A 21828-nucleotide genomic window follows, 5' to 3' on the forward strand; every position below is an offset into this window, starting at 1 on the left:
ATTGAGACCGAAATGTTGGCTCAATAAATGTATTTTTTGTTCACCACTCTATAGTGGTGAACAAAAAATACATTTATTGAGCCAACATTTCGGTGAGTGCAGTGTAATATGATGTTTTATATACTTATATAATTAATTATGAATAAAATGACAGGACTTTTCAGAAATGATATGTCTTTTAACTCAGTCCCTGACCCAGGGGAATTTTCAAAGCTAACATTTTATCAGGAGTAAATTAAACTAGCTGCATGTCTTTGGACTATGGGAGGCAAACAAAATACTGAAAGGAAACCTCACATACAACAAGAACAAATTAACTCCTTGTAGATGGTGGCTTGGTGTCAGGAACTCACTGATATAAAACCAAGGACTGGGTGTTTACTGGCCTCTGTGCCTCCTGATTGAGCCAAAGGATGCAGTATGGATTGAGCTTGTTCATTGATATCCAAGTCTTTGCCTCCTGTCTGTATTCCCTGGTCCACCGCTATGACCCAGCTGTAGGCAGAAGCCCAAATAAGGAGCTATTTAAGCCTGCTTTTTCTTTCAACCAGTGCTGGATTATTTTCCCATTCTGCCTTGTCTAAGCCTTTATTTCCTGAGTTCCTTTTCTACAGTTCCATTTCCTGTCTTGATCCTGAGGACCTTATATTATTGTTCACTGGAATCCTATCATATGCCCACAGTGTAATGATATACTATATGGCAGTTCAATTATTTGTGAAAAAGTAAAAGTTAACTAAAGGTAACAGATTCTGTAGCGTTGTGGATTCTAGACTAATTTATTTTGCCTTTTATTATCTGAAAAATTAAGACCATGACTAAACCTTTAGCTGATTCAGGAAGAAATCAGTCTAGTCTGGATGAACTGTTCTTTTCCCCTGTGTTTTGATTATGCAGAAGACAACCTAAGTAACTAGATATAAATAGACCTACAAGGTACAAGTTTTTCCCAAGACAACTGATCAACTGAACTTTCCCATCAACAACCATGATGCACAAATTTCTTTGTAAAGCTACAAAATGTTCAACCGTTGACTTTGGCTTCCAAACCAATTTCTCTCTTGCTCTACAAATATTTCTCTTTTATTTGAATTTCATAGAGATGCTTAGGCCATCAAAAAAGGGTGAATATATTGATTTTTGGGAATCAGAAGAGGTCTCTCCTTACTTAAAGTATTTTTCATGTTTTCATTAACTATGCCAGAGTTCTCTGCTGGATCCTATGTCCTGGGGAGGGCACTTTTAGTTTTTAAAAGGAATCTTTTTTCCAAGCAGTACAGCCACTCATATTTCTGACTGTTTTACCATGTGCCAGTGGTGGAAATTGGGATGGTGGCCACTTTCTCTGATACAGATAGCAGATTGATTTCCACAGCTGCTACAGGGTGCTGAGGCCTGTGCCATCACAAATAGAGATTTTTTAAAAACTCGAACTACAGTTCTTGAGGAGTACAATGGCACAATTATTAAAATGAATCAGTATCCCTTTATGGGTTGCTTTGGATTTTGTGTAAAAGGCAGCAAGTTGATAATGATATCCCTTATTTTGGCTGAACAGCTGTGTCACTGGCAACTCTTGAACTTGTGTCATGTTGAGTATCATTTACGCTTAAAATTTTTGTTATACAATATTTCATTTCAACACAAATTGATATTTTGGTCTGCTGCAGGGACTTCTATCAAGGCTCTCCTAAAATGAAGACCATGACCAGACCCTGAGCAGATTCATCAAGAAATCAGTCTACTCTGTTTGAAATGTTCTTTTTCAACTGTGTTTTGATAATGTAGAAGACAACCAAGGAAACAGTTATAAATAGACCTACAAACTACAATTTTCCCCCCAAGGCAACTGATCCATGTATCAACAGCCATGATGCACATATTTCTTTATAAAGTTACAAAATGTTCAACCACTGACTTGGCTTCCAAACCAATTTCTGTCATGATCCTTAAATATTTTCCTTTCATTTGAATTCCCTAAAGATGTGTGTCAAAAAAGGGGTTGGCTATAATGATTTTTGTGATTAAGAAGAGTTCTCAAAAGCTCTTAAAAGTATATGTTATGTTGTGAATTTGATGCAAAGTGATCTCAGTATGATGTCATCAGTAGTAGTAAATTTGAGCATTTATTTTTGTATTTGAGCTTTCTCAATTCAAATTTTTGAAACTTTAACAGCAAGAATCACAAAAGTTTGAATAAATGGGAACATTTTAACTGAACGGGAGGTGTATTTTGAACATTCAAGTTATTTTATAATTTAGTTGAATTTTTTTAAAAAGGATGTGCAATGGGATTTTAGTAGCAGACAAGATTTTTTTTCAGTTTGAAGTCTTGCTTGGTTTCTTGAAGAAGGTAGTCCTCAAATCTTCTAGCGGTGGCATGAGAATATCTTGGGCTTAATCATTAACAAGATCTTTAATCACCTGCTTATTATAGCTGGGTCTTTCATCACCACTTTCTGAACTTCTATAAGGTATTTGATAGGAAAAGACCTGTTTCATGACTCGTCAACATCATGCTCAAATTCCATTTCAGTCTGCATTATATACTCTGCACTATGCTGGATTTATATGATAATATCTGGGTATATTCTTAACATGCCTCAAGTGGAATATTCATTTGATATATTTATTTTTAACCCTTGTTAAACATAACTGGGTGCAGATCATCCCTGAATTCGGACTGCCTGGGTCATGAGGAATATTGCATGGAGGAACTGAAAAAAAAGATGGCTCCCAACATTAAATTATCATTTAAGACATAAAACTGATAATTTATCATAATCATGTTATAATATTTTGATACAGAACACATGGTTTCAGAATGTCTATATACAATTTAAATATAATAAAGAATATTTTATAAACATGCATCCATGCTTTGCCTCTTCCTCCCCCCAATACCTCTAGGCTCCATTTGCCTGTTGTTGACTCTAGAACACAACATGAGTTTTATATCATTTATAAAAAATTATTTATATATTTTAGTGGACAATCATTGGTGCAGATGTTGAAACAACAACAAAAAAAATGTTTATTAGTTAACAAGCAGCCATATTTGCAGGATTTTGGAATGTTATTGGTATTTAGGGACCCAGTTATGAAACCAGGCAATTTACTATGTAATGAATTGACTTTTGTGGTTGAGTGTGAATGTGAATGTTCTTTAAAAATGGTCAATTTGAAGCAAGCATGTTCTTTTAATGTGATTTTGCAGTGGTTTCCCAAGAGGCAACTCAGAAGTTTCAGAATAATATTTCGGCACAAATGGGCACACAAAACCAATTGCATATCATGGATGTATATTTATAGAATTATCATAGCTGGTTCAATAAATAAGCTATAACCTTGCTTTTTGAATAATAGTCTATAATTGGTCCACTATATGGAAAAGGTTATACAGTGCTGGTCTGGAAATTCTCATTCACTGACTTAAAAGGGATGTGGTTGAACCAAATGTGAGCAGGGAATGGAATAGATTAGATTGTGTTGTTTCTCAACTATTACTGTGGTCAGAATACACAATTTATTTTTTATTAGGAATTTTGTGATGGAGAACCAATATGAAGTTCTTCTTAGTGTGAGTCACCATTTGCTGGAAGTTTTAATAAGTAAAGAAGGGTTTAACACTTCGCTATGGGTTCAGTTTAAATTGAAATCTTAAAATAGTTAGTCAACTTTGTCAATTTAGCAAAAGATGAAACCAAAAGTAACATTTTTAAATCAATAAAATCAATTGTAAATATACAAGGGAACACAGAAGCGGTCTTATTATTAACAAAGATCACAAAGACACTAGACCTCTGTCTGTTGATCAGTGCCTTTGATCAGTGTCTGGCCCACCAGGATACCAGGAAAACTCCCGGTGGGCCCAGGTGTCAGTGGGCCCTCATGCTGCTAAACATTTAGCCTATTTCATGGCAATTCCCGATTTCTATGAGAACAAAGAGGAACACCCACCCTTCATCAGGATACCTGAAGGGTGGGTGCTCCGCCCCGAAACGTTGAATGTTTTGTGGCTGAATAAAAGGGGATACTCCCCGACTGCATTAACCAGTGTGTGTGTGGATCCGTTTTCTATACACATACGTTGCTAAGGGACCCGGCCAGGTCAACGGAAGAAACGCACCACCAGTTGCAGGATTGGTGAACTACAGGTGTGCGGTAGGAGAAAATACATTGTTACTGAGCACTGAGACATGGTTCCTAAATCTGTTTCCCTTGTTTGTACCTTACCTTGCCTAGTCTGCTCCAATCTTCCTGCTCCGGTTCTCCTGCTCCAGTCCTGTCTCTATGCCCACACCATCCTATCCTGCTCTGCCTAGTCCTGTCTCTACACCCATCATGTCATGTCCTGCTCTGTATAGTCCTTTCTCCATGCCCGCACCGTCTTGTCCTGCCCTGCCTAGTCCTGTTTCTATGCCCGCACCGTCATGTCCTGTTTTGCTCTACCTAGTTCTTTTCTCTAAGCCTTTCTCTAAGTCTTGTTCTGTCCTGCTCTGCCTAATTCTTATCTGATTCCTCGCCCGTACTGTCCTGTACCAGATTCTTTGTCCACTTCATCACTTGCTGTTCTGCCATTGTTCTCCATCTATTCCTGTCCTGTTCCTGTTTCTTCCACTTCGCCTGAACCGTTCCACTCCAGTCTTCCATCTGCTCTAGTCCATCAAGTTTTCTACTGTCACTCCAGTCCTGTTCCTGATTGGGACTCTTCCCCCTAATCTCCTGTCCTTTTCTCTTGATGTTCTGTCTGTACAAACAGATCGTACCTGAAGGATTCACCTCCTCAGCACCCCCTACTTATCACAGACATTTTGGACTGTTTCAGGTCAAGTCCCATTTTCAGATCTAACATTTAGCTGGGTCCCCTTTGCTTATAACAAAGTTACAGACATATGTAAATATCATTGTATTAGCCAATCAGTCATAGTTCCAAGAAGCATATAAATGTTGACCCCCCAATCTCACTCCAATTGACCTTCAAGCTGGGCTGTGAGGATTAACTAAAGCATTTTTCTCTAACTGACCTTTATTCTGCCAAGTTTCTAAGTCCCACTAGGGAAAACAGCCCCATAAATTGCAAACCACTGTACTAGTGAAAACCATTGAGTATCTTCAGTGCTTTGGAAGAGCTTTGCATATGGCCCTTGAAAAGTTAACAATAAATCTACCCTGATGTCTTATCCTTCAAGCAAACATTTTTGGTGAAAATATTAGATTCAGCACATTTTTTTCTGTTATTTATTTCTTTTCTACAGCCTTTTTGGCTGAAAGGACAAAGTTTAAAAACATCTGTACTTTTTGTTTCCGTAGTAGATATTTCTGCTTCTGCCAGGATTTTTAATGACTTCTGATTAACCCTTTGAGACACGTACTTCCCTCTAAGCATATGGAAAAGGAGCACGTTTCCAGCGCAGCTGCACAAACCCCTCAGTTGATAGTGGGATACATTATTTATTCTTAAAGAACAAGTGGGAATACTCATGAACAATACACAGCAAAGCACTTCCTTCCAAGGAAACCTACAAAAAGAAAGATCTTATATTGATGGAGAGATGTTACTGGTATATCTTTCTGCAGCTGTTTCTCATAATAGCAATCTATAAATATATTCAGATTCCGTACGACTATTGCTCCTTTACTGGTATTTGTTCTGCAGACAAACTCTAACTGCCACGTTTGCCTCATGCCAGAAGCAGTAATGCAGTCCTGATCTCCACAATGGCAAACAATCTTTTTGCTACCAGCATGGGAAAGTCTCTATGTGGATCTAATGACAGTAGATTTTTGTCTACTCTCCTTTGCAATCACATATCAGATCTTACTTGCAATGATGCTCTTGGGTTCTTCCAACATCTACCTTTGCTTATTTACAAAGTAGAACTGAAGATGCAGTTGCACAAAGATGGACCCAGTTGTTGCTCAAATCTGCACAATTCAATAAAGTTACTTGTGTCCAAAGCTGTTCCTTGGACTTCTGAATATATCCGAAGTTTGCATAAGTGTCCAGGGGGAACCCTGGAGCTTCTACCCACCTCAAATAGGGATCCCACTGGCATTACTGCTGAAAAACGCGAATACTGGCATCCTGTAACGTATGTTGGCTCGCAAATGGCCAATGGGAATTTCTATAGTGTGTATTCCATTATTTTCAGTAGGGCTTCATTTTGTGCTCTGTCCCTGTTCCTGGGTCCATATTATTTTAAGGGTTGCCCACTAGGTGGTAGCATTTAAAAGTATAAAGGGGTTTAGCCCCATGTGCTCAAGGTCTTTCCTGGGACCTTACCTCATTGTGAGGTATTACAGGTCCAGGTCTAGAGTTGATCAAAGATAGAAAGAGTTATCTAGGATTAGTAAGTTTCTGTCATAGTTGCTTTAGGAGCAAAATAGAGGCTCAGGGAAGATAGCGAGCAGTTTCTGCTGCACAGAGGAGAAGTAGTGGGGTTAGGACCCCGTGGTGAGTTCACCACTAGCAGAGGGAATCAGTGGGTGAGGTGAGGAGCAGTGAGGGTACCGAGATCCAAGACCCCAGGCTTAATATCCCTATGCAGGAAGCTTTACTCTTTGTGAAGATTTGTCCAGGAGTGTGTTTAACCTAATGCTGCTGTACTTTCTTGAAAGAAGGGATCCTGTTATTCCTATCCTGTAAACATCTAAGTGCCTGAAAACTATTTCTTTACAATTGCTCTATGCAAATAAACAAGTTACTTTTGCTGCAAGAATTCCATCTCTGACTGGATCCTTTGCTGCTCTGAACTACACAAGGTACTGGGAGTTTCAGGGAGTTGCACATGTACAAGGTGGTCTTTGGGCACAATACAAGCAATTTGGCCCTGTCACACACTGCACCAAATACACAGCGGAAGCACACTCAAGGGGGTGCTATATGCGTATTTATGATTGATCGCATGTTTTAAAAAAAAAAAAACGATGTAAAAACGCCCATGTGACCTCGCCCTAGGTAATCAAAAGTTGTATGTAGCATCATCTCTTGTCCTTCATTTATAGCAGATCCAATGCGGGGGCATATGAGTTATATCTAAAGACCAACATACCCCTTCCACTTTCCCTCACCCATTCCCCTGCAGTAACAGCCACAGTCATCCACTGTCAATAATTTGCACCCAAATCTCAACTTCCCCCACGATTGAAATGCTTTGAGGTATCACCTGGTTCTCAGACCATGGAGCACTGTCGGGTATGTAACATGTGCAGACTATGTGTGTGGCCTGGGTTGGGGCTGAGGAGGAGTAAGTTTGGCCAGATCTAAAGAGACATTGGTATCACTGGACATTCTAACCCTGCAACTTAGTCATCAAGAAGATTCAATGAGATCAAAGTGATTCCTTCATGATTAATATTTAGCAACTTCTCAAAATGTTTCTCATCAAAAAATTCAAATAATTTTTTACAGCTTTATTATTTATTTAGTTTCCATTTTTATATTACTTTGAAACACTACTGTCTCCTTTAGGTAAAGATGAAACACGTCAGCATCATGCGATACCATATGAAGTAAATGTATAATGTAAATAAGTGTTCCTGTGTGTTGATGAGCAAAAACATTCACAGAGTTACTCCTATAGGCTCCAATGGGTGAAAAAAATTGTTGCACGGCAGAAAAAAATTGTTTTTCGACAAATTTTCGACAAAGCAAAAAGGGTGAGATTCACGCATCACTATTCTGTTTGCCCTAGGAATTCATTTGTTGCACTTAAATAATCAAGGACATATTTTGTTGCTCATCAGGTTTAGTTAAAACACGGACTCTGCTCTATGTTTTGCTCAGACTACTAGCGATGGGCGAATTTGCTCCATTTTGCTTTGCGAAAAATTTGGGAATTTCGTGCGAAATTTGCAAAACGGCGAAAAATTCACCGCCGGCGTCTAGTTTTTTTGGCGAAAATGCGTCGGCTTCCATAAAACGGACGCCGGCTGTTTTGCTCTAGTTTCGCACAAATCAAAGTCAAAGGATTTTTTGACCGAATTTGGCAATCGAACGATTGAAGTAAAATCGTTCGATTGTACGATTAAATTGCTCGAATAGAACGTTTCGAACGATTTCAGCGATTGAAGGACTTTACTTCGATCGTTGGATTGCCAAATTTGGTAAAAAAAAAATCCTTTGACTTCGATATTCGAAGTCAAAGTATTTTAATTCGATGGTCGAATTCCGAAGTATTTTTTACGATTCGAACAATTTCAGCGATCGATCAAAGGATTTTCCTTCGACCTCTAAAGACTTAGAAAACTGCTCTAGACGGTCCCCATAGGCTAACATAGCACTTCGGCAGGTTTAATTTGAATTTAATTGAAGTTGAAGTTTTTTAAAGAGACAGTACGTCGATTATCAAATGGTCGAATATTCAAATGATTTTTACTTCGAATCGAAGTCAAAGTAAATTTTAAGTCGTAGTATCCTATTCGATGGTCGAAGTATCCAAAAAATTACTTCGAATTTCGAATTTTTTTACTTCGAAAATTCCCTCGAATTCACTTCGACCCTTGATAAATCTGCCCCTCTGTCTTTCACAGATTTTTTTTTCGAGCTAAAAGCCTGAAATTAGCAGTCTAAAATGGCTAATATCACAGGAACTTAATAAAAAGTTGCAAAGGTGCCAAAGGGACCACTCTAAGTAAGTTTGCATGACTTCATTTTTTGGGTTGCGATCCCAAAGCAGTAGTGGCTTAGCCAACATGAAAAGATACAGAAAGTATTTTGTAATAATGAGTGAAATTACAGGCACGGATTTGTGGTGAAATTCAGCATTTTTCCCTCTGCGAAACTGCGGCAAAAATCTGTCATGACAACTGTCGATGCAAAAAAAGTCTCCAAGACAAAAATTTTGCCAATACAAAAAAGTCGCCAAAAGAAAATCACACCATTGACTTTAATGCATTTAGACAAAAAAGTTGCTGAAACAAAAAAAAAATCACCACAAGAAAAACACTCATTGACTGTAATGCATTTGTAGTGAGAAGAAATTGACTTCAATGCTTTTCTGGAATTGTTCGCAAATTTTTTTTGCAGTTTCACAATTTTTTTGGCGAACCAAAACAGGACAGACGAAATACTGCAGGCTCTATTTATGCAGCTAATTCCCATTTAGACTGGCAGGTGGCGCTGTCACATCAAAATTGCGCACTGGCTGTACCATGGCTCAAATTCAAAATGAAAAAAAAAAATGAGGTTTCAAATTTGTCTTTTTTTTTTACATTAAATTTTTACATTAAATTGAAATCGAATTATTATTGTTTTAGCAACTTTAAAAGCTGCAGTGCACATGAGAAGAATAATATTCCATGTTTCTGAGTCATTTTGTTCCATTCTATGCTTAAAGGGGAACTATTGCAAAAATGAAAATTTAATATAAACTTCATCATACTGAAATACAAAACTTTCTTAATATAATCAATTAAATATTCTGTAAGGTTTCTGAAATAATCAAGTTTAGCTTCACTATTCTTCTCTCAGCATCTGTTTTTTCTTCATTATGTCTTTATTCAGGAGTCGGGGTCAGGTGAATGATCCAATATATCTTATAGGAGGGCTCCTTTTGCCTAGAATATGTATTAGAGCTCACTATATTAAAATCACCAGAAATCATGTCTCTCTACATGCGGAATTTGTACAAAAGGCAGTTATTTTGTCAGATTTTGTTTGTACTGGAATCGGTTATTTGGGTGAGCTCTAATTCATCTGCTAGGAAAGGAAACCCCCCTATAAGATATATTGGATCTAACTGTCAGTGAATATCTGACACCCAACTGCTGCATGAAGATAGAATGAAGAGAAAGATGCTGAGAGAAGAATAGTGATGATGAACTTGTTTATTTCAGAAATTATGCAAAATATTTAATTGATTGTCTTTAGAAAGTTTCTTACTTTGGTTTGAGGAAACTTATATTGAATTTATATTTTCGAGATAGTTCCCCTTTAACATTGGCAAACAATTTTCTTGTTCAAGCAAATGAAATTCAAAAAAAATCCATGGGCTCATTTATCAAAACTCTAATTTGTGAGGGTTTTTTTCCTACTTCAAATTAACAATTTAAAACAACTAGGTTTGATTATTTTTTTAAAAAAACATAAAAACTCTGTTGAATATAATCTTGGTTAAGTATAAACTAAAAAAAACTCTCGCTGACATCTCCATGAACTCGCAAGTTTTTAGATGCCAAAGTTTTACTGTTGTGCTTAATAAATACAAAACATTAGAGTTTTAGAAATTATAATACAAATCTATGAGTTTTCATGCAGCAAATATTTGAATTGTGGCAAAAACCTTTCCTAAACCCCTCCTAAATGTAAAGATTTTAAAATAAAATATTAAACTTATATATTAAAAAAACTAAATTAAAATGTATATAAAATGCATTTTTTTGCATTACTGAGTGTTCTATGCTGGACAGGAGAATAGAGTGAAATCCAGATTTTTATATAAGGGACACATTTATAAAAGTTCATAGTTTTCTGGTCTGGCTTTTTGTTTCCAAAAATCCAAAATAGTTGCAAAAAAAGTGCAACTTTTTTGGGATTTATTATGCAACAGAACTGTGACCAATCCGAATCAGAAAATACTCCCACTAAAAGCTGTCAAAGTCAATGGCATATGGTCCCTTGTACCATTTGAAGATGTTTCTTGCCTTCATGATCTTCAAGGGTTTCGGGCATTTTGATGCTGGTTTTGTGCTACAATCTGAAAAATTCATGGTTTTTCGGAAAAGTTGCATGATTTGAAGTTTTTGTATATTTCTGTAAAAATTTACTAAAAGGCGAAGTGGCCGTCAATAGCAAAAATTCACCAGAAATCCAATTCGCAGCGACATCACCAATTTACTAACAGGCGTAGAGGACAATTCGCTAGCGAATGGGACCATCACCTGTGCAGTTTTGCTCCCTATCGCCAGACCATTTTCACTCAGACAAACAATTGTTACTTTGCAAATTCACTAAAGTGCAAATTTTACAATACATTACCTCTTTCGCCAGTTTCCTTCCCCACCTTAGACCTGGGGAACTGATAAGATGAAGTTACATCCTCCTCAATCTTATGTCAGTGACATCATATCCTGTATGCTGAAAAGTCATAAAAGTTCTAAAAAATTCTGTTTTTTTATATATTTTAAAGCTGGATTGTTTCTTTACCATTTCAGGGGCATCTCACATTTGTTTTAGGGTGGGATCATGTCTAGGGCATTAGATGATCTCTTTTGTCTTTATTTTGCTTGGACATTTGTAATAATAAGTGGCCACTTCAAGCATTTGTACCAACATCTCTAATAAAGACATATATAAGACCTATATGTACCTGCCCTATTCAAATTGACCGAAGCGTAAGAGTACTAATGACGTTTCACTAGGCCTGTTGCCCTTGGCGGAGAAGCATTCTGTCTAATGTGGTTTGGGAAAGGAGTCTCTGCGGGGGGCATACAAGAATGGTTTACTTCTCCTTTAAGCTGTACCTTTTTCAGGAGCCCAAAAATGCAACTTTGAAGAGCCTGAAATAGCCCCAATATCACCTGACAAGCTCTTAAATCAGCCCAATGTATTGCAACAAATACTTCCATATTATAAGTAACTTAAAATAGTTATATAAATCCCATTGTAAGTAGGAATGGGCGAATTTGACACGTTTCACTTCACCAAAAATTTGACGCCATAGAAAATGAGTCAAAATGCATCAAAGTCTATGGGCGACAATTTTTTTTGACAAGCTGGGAATTTTTTTGGACACGCCCATTAGAGTCGGGCGAAACTCGCCCATCCCTAATTTGTAAGCATTCTTTCATTGACTCCAGTCTGAGCTGCCGCTAGGTGGCACACGGGTTCTACTTTGGCACAAGTGCTGTCACACAGTAAATGCCCAAGTGCTAGTATTTTTCCAACAAAATTATCTTTTTGAAAATCCTGGCAAGGGAAATGGGCAGCGTGATCAATTCTTCAAGCAGTGCAAGCATGACAAAAATTTGCTTTGCGATATACATTTTGGTTAGTTTCTCGTTGAAAAGATAAAATAGATGATTGTATAATACCCTTTCCATCTCCATATTAAGTCCTCACTAGCACTACCATTTAAAGGAGAAGGAAAGTCTTTTTGCACTTGGGGGTGCTAAATGTTAGGCACCCCCAAATGATTTTATTTACTTACATGAAACCCCTGGCCGGTGCTCCTATCAGCAGAAAACTGCATCGGTCCGGGGTTCTTCTAGTGAGCACCACGGAGCAATCCTCTTCTGGCTTCTTCTTTCTACAAATTTTCCGGGGCAGACGCATGCACAGTAGAATGAAATAGCCGTCATTTTAGTTTAAAGGGATACTGTCATGGGAAAAAAAAAATCAAAATGAATCAGTTAATAGTGCTGCTCCAGCAGAATTCTGCACTGAAATCCATTTCTCAAAAGAGCAAATAGATTTTTGTATATTCAATTTTGAAATCTGACATGGGGCTAGACATATTGTCAATTTCCCAGCTGCCCCAAGTCATGTGACTTGTGCTCTGATAAACTTCAATCATTTTTTACTGCTGTACTGCAAGTTGGAGTGATATCAACCCCCTCCCTTTTCCCCCCGAGCAGTCAAACAAAAGAACAATGGGAAGGTAACCAGATAACAGCACCCTAACACAAGATAACAGCTGCCTGGTAGATCTAAGAATAACACTCAATAGTAAAAACCCATGTCCCACTGAGACACATTCAGTTACATTGAAAAGGAAAAATAGCAGCCTGCCAGAAAGCATTTCTCTCCTAAAGTGCAGGCACAAGTCACATGACCTGGGGCAGCTGGGAAATTGACAAAATGTCTAGCCCGATGTCAGATTTCAAAATTGAATATAAAAAAATCTGTTTGCTCTTTTGAGAAATGGATTTCAGTGCAGAATTCTGCTGGAGCAGCACTATTAACTGATTCATTTTGAAAAAAATTTTTTTTCCCATTACAGTATCCCTTTAAGTTAGGCTTTTCGTTCTACTGCGCATGCGCAGCCGCGGGAAAAAAGAGGAAGACGGAAAAGTGTGGTACGGCTTCTGTTTGAAACACTTTGCATGAACTGATAGGTGGTTGTTCCTCCCGAGTGAAGAATGCTCTAAGGACTAGGATGTTAGGGAACCCCAAGTGATTGTATGTACTTACCTGAAACCCCTGGCAGGTGCTCCTATCAGCATAAAACTGCACCGGCCTGGGGTTCTTCAAGAAAGAGGAAGATAGAAAAGGGCCGCTCCATGGTGCTCACTGGAATAACCGCGGGCAGTTTTCTGCTGATAGGAGCAGCGGCCCGGGATTCTTCCAGTGAGCACCACGGATTGACCCTTTTCTATTTTCCTCTTTCTTGAAGAACCCCAGGCCGGTGCAGTTTTATGCTGATAGGAGCACCTGCCAGGGGTTTCAGGTAAGTACATACAATCACTTGGGGATCCCTAGTCCCTAGAGCATTCTTCACTCCGGAAGAACAACCACCGATCAGTTCATGCAAAGTGTTTCCAGCAGAAGCCGAACCACACTAATGAAGGGAACTTCTCACATGCAATTTAAATGTAAATATTACTGATGAGCCTCACCAGAAATCCCAAATCACCAACGAAGGCCTTTTCAATGGCCCCTTGATTATGAGTATGAAAGGAAACCACCAATGAAACATGATCTGATCACATTGATAGCGAGTCACACTTATTAGCGCTAGTGCTAGTAACATTCAATGGCACAATTAACCCTTTTGTTTCTAAAGCTAAAACAAAAATATGGCATCAAAACATTTTGCTTCACACAGTTTTTGTAATCATTACATAGTTAAATCAGTTGAAAAAAAAAGATCCATCAAGTTCAACCCCTCCAAATGAAACCCAGCATCCATACACACACCCCTCCATACACTCACATAAATTATATATACCCATATCTATACTAACTATAGAGTTTAGTATCACAATAGCCTTGGATATTATGTCTGTCCAAAAAACCATCCAAGTCATTCTTAAAGGCATTAACTGAATCAGCCATCACAACATCACCCGGCAGTGCATTCTATAACCTCACTGTCCTGACTGTGAAGAACCCCCTACGTTGCTTCAAATGAAAGTTCCTTCCATCTAGTCTGAAGAGGTGGCCTCTGGTACGATGATCCACTTTATGGGTAAAAAGGTCCCCTGCTATTTGTCTATAATGTCCTCTAATGTACTTGTAAAGTGTAATCATGTCCCCTCACTAGCACCTTTTTTCCAGAGAAAACAACCCCAACCTTGACAGTCTACTCTCATAATTTAAATCTTTCCTTTAACCAGTTTAGTTGCACTTAGTCTCTGCACTCTCTCCAGCTCATTTATATCCTTCTTAAGGACTGAAGTCCAAAACTGCACTGCATACTCCAGATGAGGCCTCCCCAGGGACCTATAAAGAGGCATAATTATGTTTTAAGCCTTTCTTTTGCAAGACAGAACTTTATTTGCTTTAGTGGACACAGAATGACACTGCCCGGAATTAGACAACTTGTTCTCCACAAAAACCCCTAGATCCTTCTCAGTTAAGGAATCTCCCAACACACTGCCTTTTAGTGTACAATTTGTATTTCTATAATTTTTCGCCAAAGTGCATAACCTTGCATTTATCAACACTGACCCTCATTTTCCAGATTGCTGCCCAGTTTTCCAACTTAGTCATTAAGGATGTCGATCTGTGTATGTGTAAGGAAAATTGTCATTTGTTTTAATCATAAAGCAGTGTTTTTCCCATAATCCCAGATTATTTGCAGCCATGCTTCAAACTGCATCCACCACCGTTGTGAAAGTTGTGTTTAGCATTTTCAGAGTATGAGTTTAGTCGGTTATGAAGCACAATGTGAGACACTGTTTACATCAACTCATTGGGTTGAAGTCTGGTTTGCATACTGGCATAACCCTCTATAGGGTCAAGCATGGTGTAGCTGTAGGATTCCCTAGTGTCATAGGCAAACTTTCACTCATATCAGAAGAAGGATGGGCACATTGGCTACCCTCTGAAAGTGCAGGAGCATGTTTGAACACAAGTACCTGTGCATTTTAGAGCAACTAACCTTGCTGCTCTCATCAGAAATGACCACTAATGTCTTATGTTCTGCCTCTTCAAGACATGCACCTTTAGGCAGATTGTAGACAGGTTGGGTGGCAAGTCCACAAAATGTCCCTCACCAAGCAGCACATACCTTGTGATAATATATCTGGATAAGTGGCTGCCAGACAGAGCCAATGAACTCCTCTAGGTGCAAAACACTTTAGGCTGTTTTTTCTAACAAAGATATTTTTCTTCCAAAAGAGTAATTGTACAAGGCCTTCAAATATGCAATTAAGCTGCACAAGTATACTCTATAACTTGGACTTTGATTTTGAGCCTCACCATAGCTTTACTAGACATCTTCTACTACCATTTTCTCCTATAATAACTATTTGCTGATTTGACACAACACTAACACATGTTCCCATATAAGGGTCTTACACTCTTTCTCTGTTGTCTATTAACCTTTTTTTTGGATCTGTCTTTGGGGACAATGGTGCATACAGGTACAACTGCAGAAGGTGAAAACTCAAAGAGCTGTAGGTAGGGGTTAGCTGGTATTGCAAGGCAAAATAGTAACGTTTGGGCAAGATGGTGAAAGTAACACCTCATGTTAGGATTGTCTGGCCTGGTTGAAGGTCAACTTGTGTTACTTCAATAATAGTTATAGGGCTATACAGTAGGCAGCAGGGTCCTATGGACCCACACAAAGTTAATTTTGCCCAAGGCCCAAGACTAATCAAGGCATTTCTTCCATCTTAGTGTTGCATAAACTATCAATTCATGTAAATATGGCATCCATAGGTGATCTCAAAAGTAAACAGGGTTAACTTACCATTGTTCATGGGGGGTCCAGGAGATCATGCCCCCGACCTTCAGCTTTGGGAGGTTATAGACACACTTATTCTTATGACTGTAGGCTGGCACAAACTGGACTTCACTCCAATAATTAATGCAGCAAAAAAGCAATTTACTTACACGTTTCGTGCCTTGTGGGCACTTAGTCATAGGCCTATGACTACGTGGCAATAAGGCACGAAATGTGTAAGGCTACATATTGAGATTTTTATTTAGTGGGCACTTAGTCATAGGCCTATGACTAAGTGCCTACAAGGCACAAAAGGCGTAAGGCTACAGATTGAGATGTTTTTTTTTTAAATAAATTACTTTTTTACTGCTCAATTATTGGAGTCCAGTTTGTGCCAGCCTATAATCATAAGAATAAGTGTTGCATATACTAACCTTAAATGCTAATGAAATTTTTAGCAAATACATAAAACAATATCAGTTAGAAATTGAATTACTCTTGGATTTTCTTTAAAATATATTAATGTTGTTACTGAATGAAGCAAGGCCAGAAACCCTGTGAAAAGCACAGAGCACAGTGCTCTCGTTTTTTTTCTTTCACGTGTGAGATTCATATTTGAGTAGAAAACAGAGCGGTTGCGAATCATACAAATCGGGCACTGAATTTTCACCCCTTTGCTCCACGGATGTCTCAGAAAATATAGCGAGCTGTTTCATTTTATCAGAGTACACACCATAAAATACTGATTATGTTACACAGCTGAAAAGAAAGAATTTAAACGTCTGGATTTTCCTTTTTCCTTCATTAATTTTTATTGCTGTATATTATTGGTGCTCTGGAAGAGAGAGGCTTTCTGTTCAGTTTCATTTTTAAGGTTGTCTTCCATCTCCACCCCATCCTGGTTGAAACTAAAGAGTGTTATCTTATTCCGAATCCCAGAAAATCACACCTTTCCGTCTTTGTTCTTTGATACAGCCAAATAAGCAAAGCCATTCAGCCGGTAAACAAGCTGTGCTCAGACGGTAACCAAATGTTATAGCACCAGACTAGTATTTGGTAATGCAATGTAAGTAACAGAGTAACTGCTATGTAAACAGGTAGGACTCTGTTTTAGCATATGGAAATGCGAGAGGGGAAAAAACGCAACATTGTGCGGACAAACTAGTCGCATTTTAAAAATCATTTCTGTAAATATATAGAAAATTGCACCCATTAACCTCAAACTATGTCAGAAGCATCAGAATGTCGTGGATTTGCAAAGGGAAGTATTTTTCAAATGACAGCTTGTCTGCTTCTTCTGAATAATGATGATACGTTTGGGGACTGATGCACTAAATGCTACCGTGCAAATTCAGTGCGGATATGGCTTGAATTTCCATTCGTCAGATTGGAGGTTTGTCTATTTTCTGTCATTTCACAATTTATTATTATTATTCTTTTATTTATATAGTGCCAACATATTCCATAACAATTAAAGAGAATATACATCTTTCACATCAGTCCCTTGTAGCACGCACACTCACATTTACACACACCTGGGTCAGTTTTATTTTAAACCAATTAACCTGCTTCTACTGGAATGTGGGTAGAAACCCATGGAAACCCAAGGAGAACCTTCAAACTCCTTGCAGATAGTGCCCTGGCTGGAATTGAACTTTGGTCCCCCCCCCCCCGAAAAAATTATCTACTTTCATAAAACCTCCATTTTAGAAATAGTAACATAGTAAGTTAGGTTAAACAAAGACACACGTCCATCAAGTTCAACCATTTAAGTCAATATATAACCTGCCTTACTGCTAGTTGATCCAGAGGAAGGCAAAAACCCCATTAGAAGCCTCTTCTGAACTCGTGTCAGCTGGAAAGACCTACTGGTATTTACAGTATACATACTGTAGTTATCATATCTCCCCTTAAAGGAAAACTATACCCCCCAAACAATGTAGGTCTCTATTAAAAGATACTGAGCTCATGTGTAAAATCCTGCTTCATGTAAATGATCTATTATCATAATAATATACTTTTTTAGTAGTATGTGCCATTAGGTAATCATAAATAGAAAATTGCCATTTTAAAAAATAAGGGCCGCCCCCTGAGATCGTACGATTCACTGTGCACACATACAAACCACATGTAAGGTCACATGAGCCAATTAACAGACAGAGTTCTGCCTTTTGCTTCCTCACTTCTTCCTGTTACAGTTAGAGCTGCAGTATTTCTGGTCAGGTGATCTCTGAGGCAGCACGAAATGGTGGTTCAAGGCAAGAGATGTAAAAGGGCAATATTTATGTAAATATATATTCCAGTTTGGTAAGATTCTTTAATATGTCATTCAATTTGATATAAACTATCTGTTGCTTAAGTATTCATTTTGGGGGTATAGTTTTCCTTTCCTCTCTTCTCTAGCATGAACAACCTCAACTTGGCCAGTCTTTCCTCATAGCTAAGATTTTCCATGCTTTTAACAGCTTAGTTCCCCTTCTCTGTACCCTCTCTAATTCAATAATGCCCTGTTTGAGCGCTGGAGAGAAAAACTGTACGGCATATTCTATATGAGGCCTTGCCAGTTCTCTGTATAGTGGAAGAAGAGCCCCCTCCTCCCGGTAATCCATGCCCCTTTTAATACAGCTCTTAAACCTCTCCTCCTAAAGGTAAAGTCCCATCCATTAGCCCCCTTTGCCCCGCCCCCCCACTTCCTCCCTGCATAGCCCACTACTTGTCTCTAAATGTTGCATCTTTGGATACATTTGGTAAGGGACCGCCAAAACTAAGGATTTTTGCACGTGCGCAATTAGAGCTTGTTTGGCGTTCACTCCTACTGCGCAAAAACCTCTATAGATAACTAAAGGGAAGAAGAGGTCCTGAAAAAACCGAAGATGACGCCCTTGATCTCCACTGCGCTACTCTGCATGCAGAGGTCTGTGTGACATTCATGACATGTGAACCTCATTTTCAGCTTTATAATTTGTGATGACCCCTAAGCTTAGCTTTTCAACAGCAGCTCAGAGTCCACTGGGCATGTGCAGTGTCACTGACACTACTAACAAAATCCAAAATGGTGACCTCCTGTGCTCAACTTTGAAGGCCTGAATCATTACTGTTATAGAGATTATGAAACTTTAGGTTAGTGCAAATTCAGTATATAAAATATGGCATTTCTACTCATATTTGTTTTTATTGTCTATTTCTCCTTTAAAATTTGCAGGTAAAGTAGAATAAAGTAAATTTCAGTGTGACATGGGATTCAGGATTCATTTCAGGAATCATCTAAATTCCATTTTTTTAAGGATTCAAGCAAATCTTTACTGTTCAGTCGAAACCGTGCACATTACCGTGACATTACAGCTCTGGACAACTAAACATGTCGATTTTTTCTCAAATTTGAATGTGCAATCTGTTATTTTGCTGAAAAAATATGCATTTGGTGCATTCCCAGAATGAATTGTTTTTTTTTCTTTGAAATTGATAATTAAGAGCATTTTAGGCAAGAGGTTTTCAATATTTTACTATATTCTTAATATAGTCTACACCAAGGGATGTGAAACATCACAACTTAAATTAGAATTAAGTATTGAAGTTTTTCATTGCCTTTACAAATTGGAATGCAATTTGTTTTTATCCTAGAAGCAAATGTCTTGGACTCACAATACAGGGGATCAAGATGTCCACTCTGGCCTCACTAGAACTAAAATTCTGGGTGGTAGATCTGAAACATGTAACACCAATCAACTACAGGTTTTGTCCCCTGAGGAAGGACCCAGTGTGGTCTGAAACATGTAGTGCCATGCTACTTAAAAGCATGCATTCATAAAAGCTCTCCAGTGGATTTGTGTCTCATACAATACTGGTCTAGAGGTGACTACCAGTATATTTTGGTTAGATTGGTCCATCATTTCTAGAAAGCAATAAGACCTAAGTTAAAGTAAAAGACTAAAGTGAAATGCTGGATGGAACTGTTGCAAATTAGCTAATTGTTAGAAGTTGGGTTGAAAAAAGTCCATCAAGTTCAACCCCTCCAAATGAAACCCAGCATACATATACAGTATACTCACGCTGACACCAACCCCGACATACACTCAGATAAACTATATTTACCAATATCTATATTAATTGTGTGTAGATTGTAGTCTCACAATAGCCTTGGATATTAACAGAATCAGCATTACAACATCACCCGGCAGTGCATTCCACAACCTCACTGTCCTCACTGTTAAGAACCGCCTACTTTGCTTCAACTGAAAGTTCTAGTCTAAAGGGGTGGCCTCTGGTGCATTACCATTTTTGGTGTCACAAGGCAGGTGGCCACTGCTGGTACCATCACAAATGGAGACTGAGTTCAGTGGTCTCATGATGTGTGATGTGGTTGTATTTACAGTAGGACTGTCCACTGCTTTATAAGTCTGTTTCTTTGCAAACCACTATGATTCCACTATAAAATTACTCCTTGTGTAACATTTTTAGGCTTTAGCAAATATGTAGTATATATATATCTGCCTCAGCCTTTTTTAGGTAAGTTTTTTTATTTGTAATTTCTATTTCAAGCTAAATTGATTGCTCTTTTTTCAGAGTTTTAGTACTTATTTTATAACGTTATATACCTTTATTTCCCCTTATTGTTATTTTTCTTATTAAGCCACAAGAATATCAGAATATCAGCATTAACTTGTTACTTGCTAGTGACATTTTGCCATAAATACCATGGGACGTTGCCAATTTACTAACAGGTATAGACAACAATTCACTGGCGAACGGGACCGTCGTTAGCGTTCGTTCGCATTCTATCGCCAGGAGACTTTTCGCTAAGGTGAAGGGTCATTATTCAACAATGTCAGCAAAGTGCGAATTTTACTGAACGTTACCTCTTTCGCCAGAGTTGACTTCGCCGCCTCAGACCAGATGCTGGAAATGCATTAAAGTTTTAAAAATTCGTCCTTTTTTTAAGCAGGATTGCCTGCAAAAGTACTAACTATTAAACTTTTTTGGGTTCACATTTTTCCCCAGACATTTGAGTGGCATGGAACATTCATTTTAGGGTGGGCTCATGTGTAGGGCATTATAGTATCTATTCTGTCTTTATTAAGGTTCCTTGGACATTTGTAATAAAAAGTAGCCAGTTCAAGCATTTACACCAACATCTCTAATAAAGACGTCCATATGACTTTAATGTACCCACCCTATTCAAATTGACCTAAGCGTAAGAGAACTAACAAAGTTTCCATAGGCAGAAGCGATTGCTAGCGTAATTTCGCTTTGAAACGCTCGCACTGCTGAAGTTATGCCAGCAAGAAGTCGCCAGCATTCAACACCCAGGACGCAACTTTGCATTTTTGTGAATTAGCGCATTGGTAACTAATTTTCGCCTGGCGAAGTGGCGCGAAGTGTTCGAATCATTTAGGGAATCTGCCCTAATGTTTCATCTGTGGTTGTGCAGACACAAATTGGAAAGCACAACGTTTGGGTATTGGACTAGACAAAATAATGACCTAGTGCTGATAGAAACTGAGTTTTTTCTTAAAGAGATTGAGAGCTGTTCCTTATGGGTGGATTCAGGGATGGAATAAAATAGATAAATAGAAATATACATACATACATTTTGGGAGGAATATGGATATGAAACCTTTATTAAAAATGAGCGAAATGCTGTGATCCTCCATACCTACAGTGCAACCTTCTTTAAAGCTGAAATTCTCCCAGAGTCTCCCAACTTATCATAAAATAAACACATTTTGTAAAGAACACTCATCATGTTGGACATCTCTATGCACTTGGATTGTATGTTAATGAAACTGTCACTCTACATTTGTGCATCTCTATGGCCAGAGGATCTGTGTCTATATTATGACTTTGTGTGCTTGCGTTGCTATGCACGCTCATAGAGATGTAATTGCGAGAGGCTTTATTTGTATGAGTGCAAGAGTCGCTTTTCATGTTGACAAATATATAGGTTTGTCTGTTTCCAATATATTGTGTATGGTCAGCCTGCACCTCATAAAATTGG

The sequence above is a fragment of the Xenopus laevis genome, chromosome 5S (genome assembly GCF_017654675.1).
Source record: "Xenopus laevis strain J_2021 chromosome 5S, Xenopus_laevis_v10.1, whole genome shotgun sequence".
Taxonomy (NCBI): Eukaryota; Metazoa; Chordata; class Amphibia; order Anura; family Pipidae; genus Xenopus; species Xenopus laevis.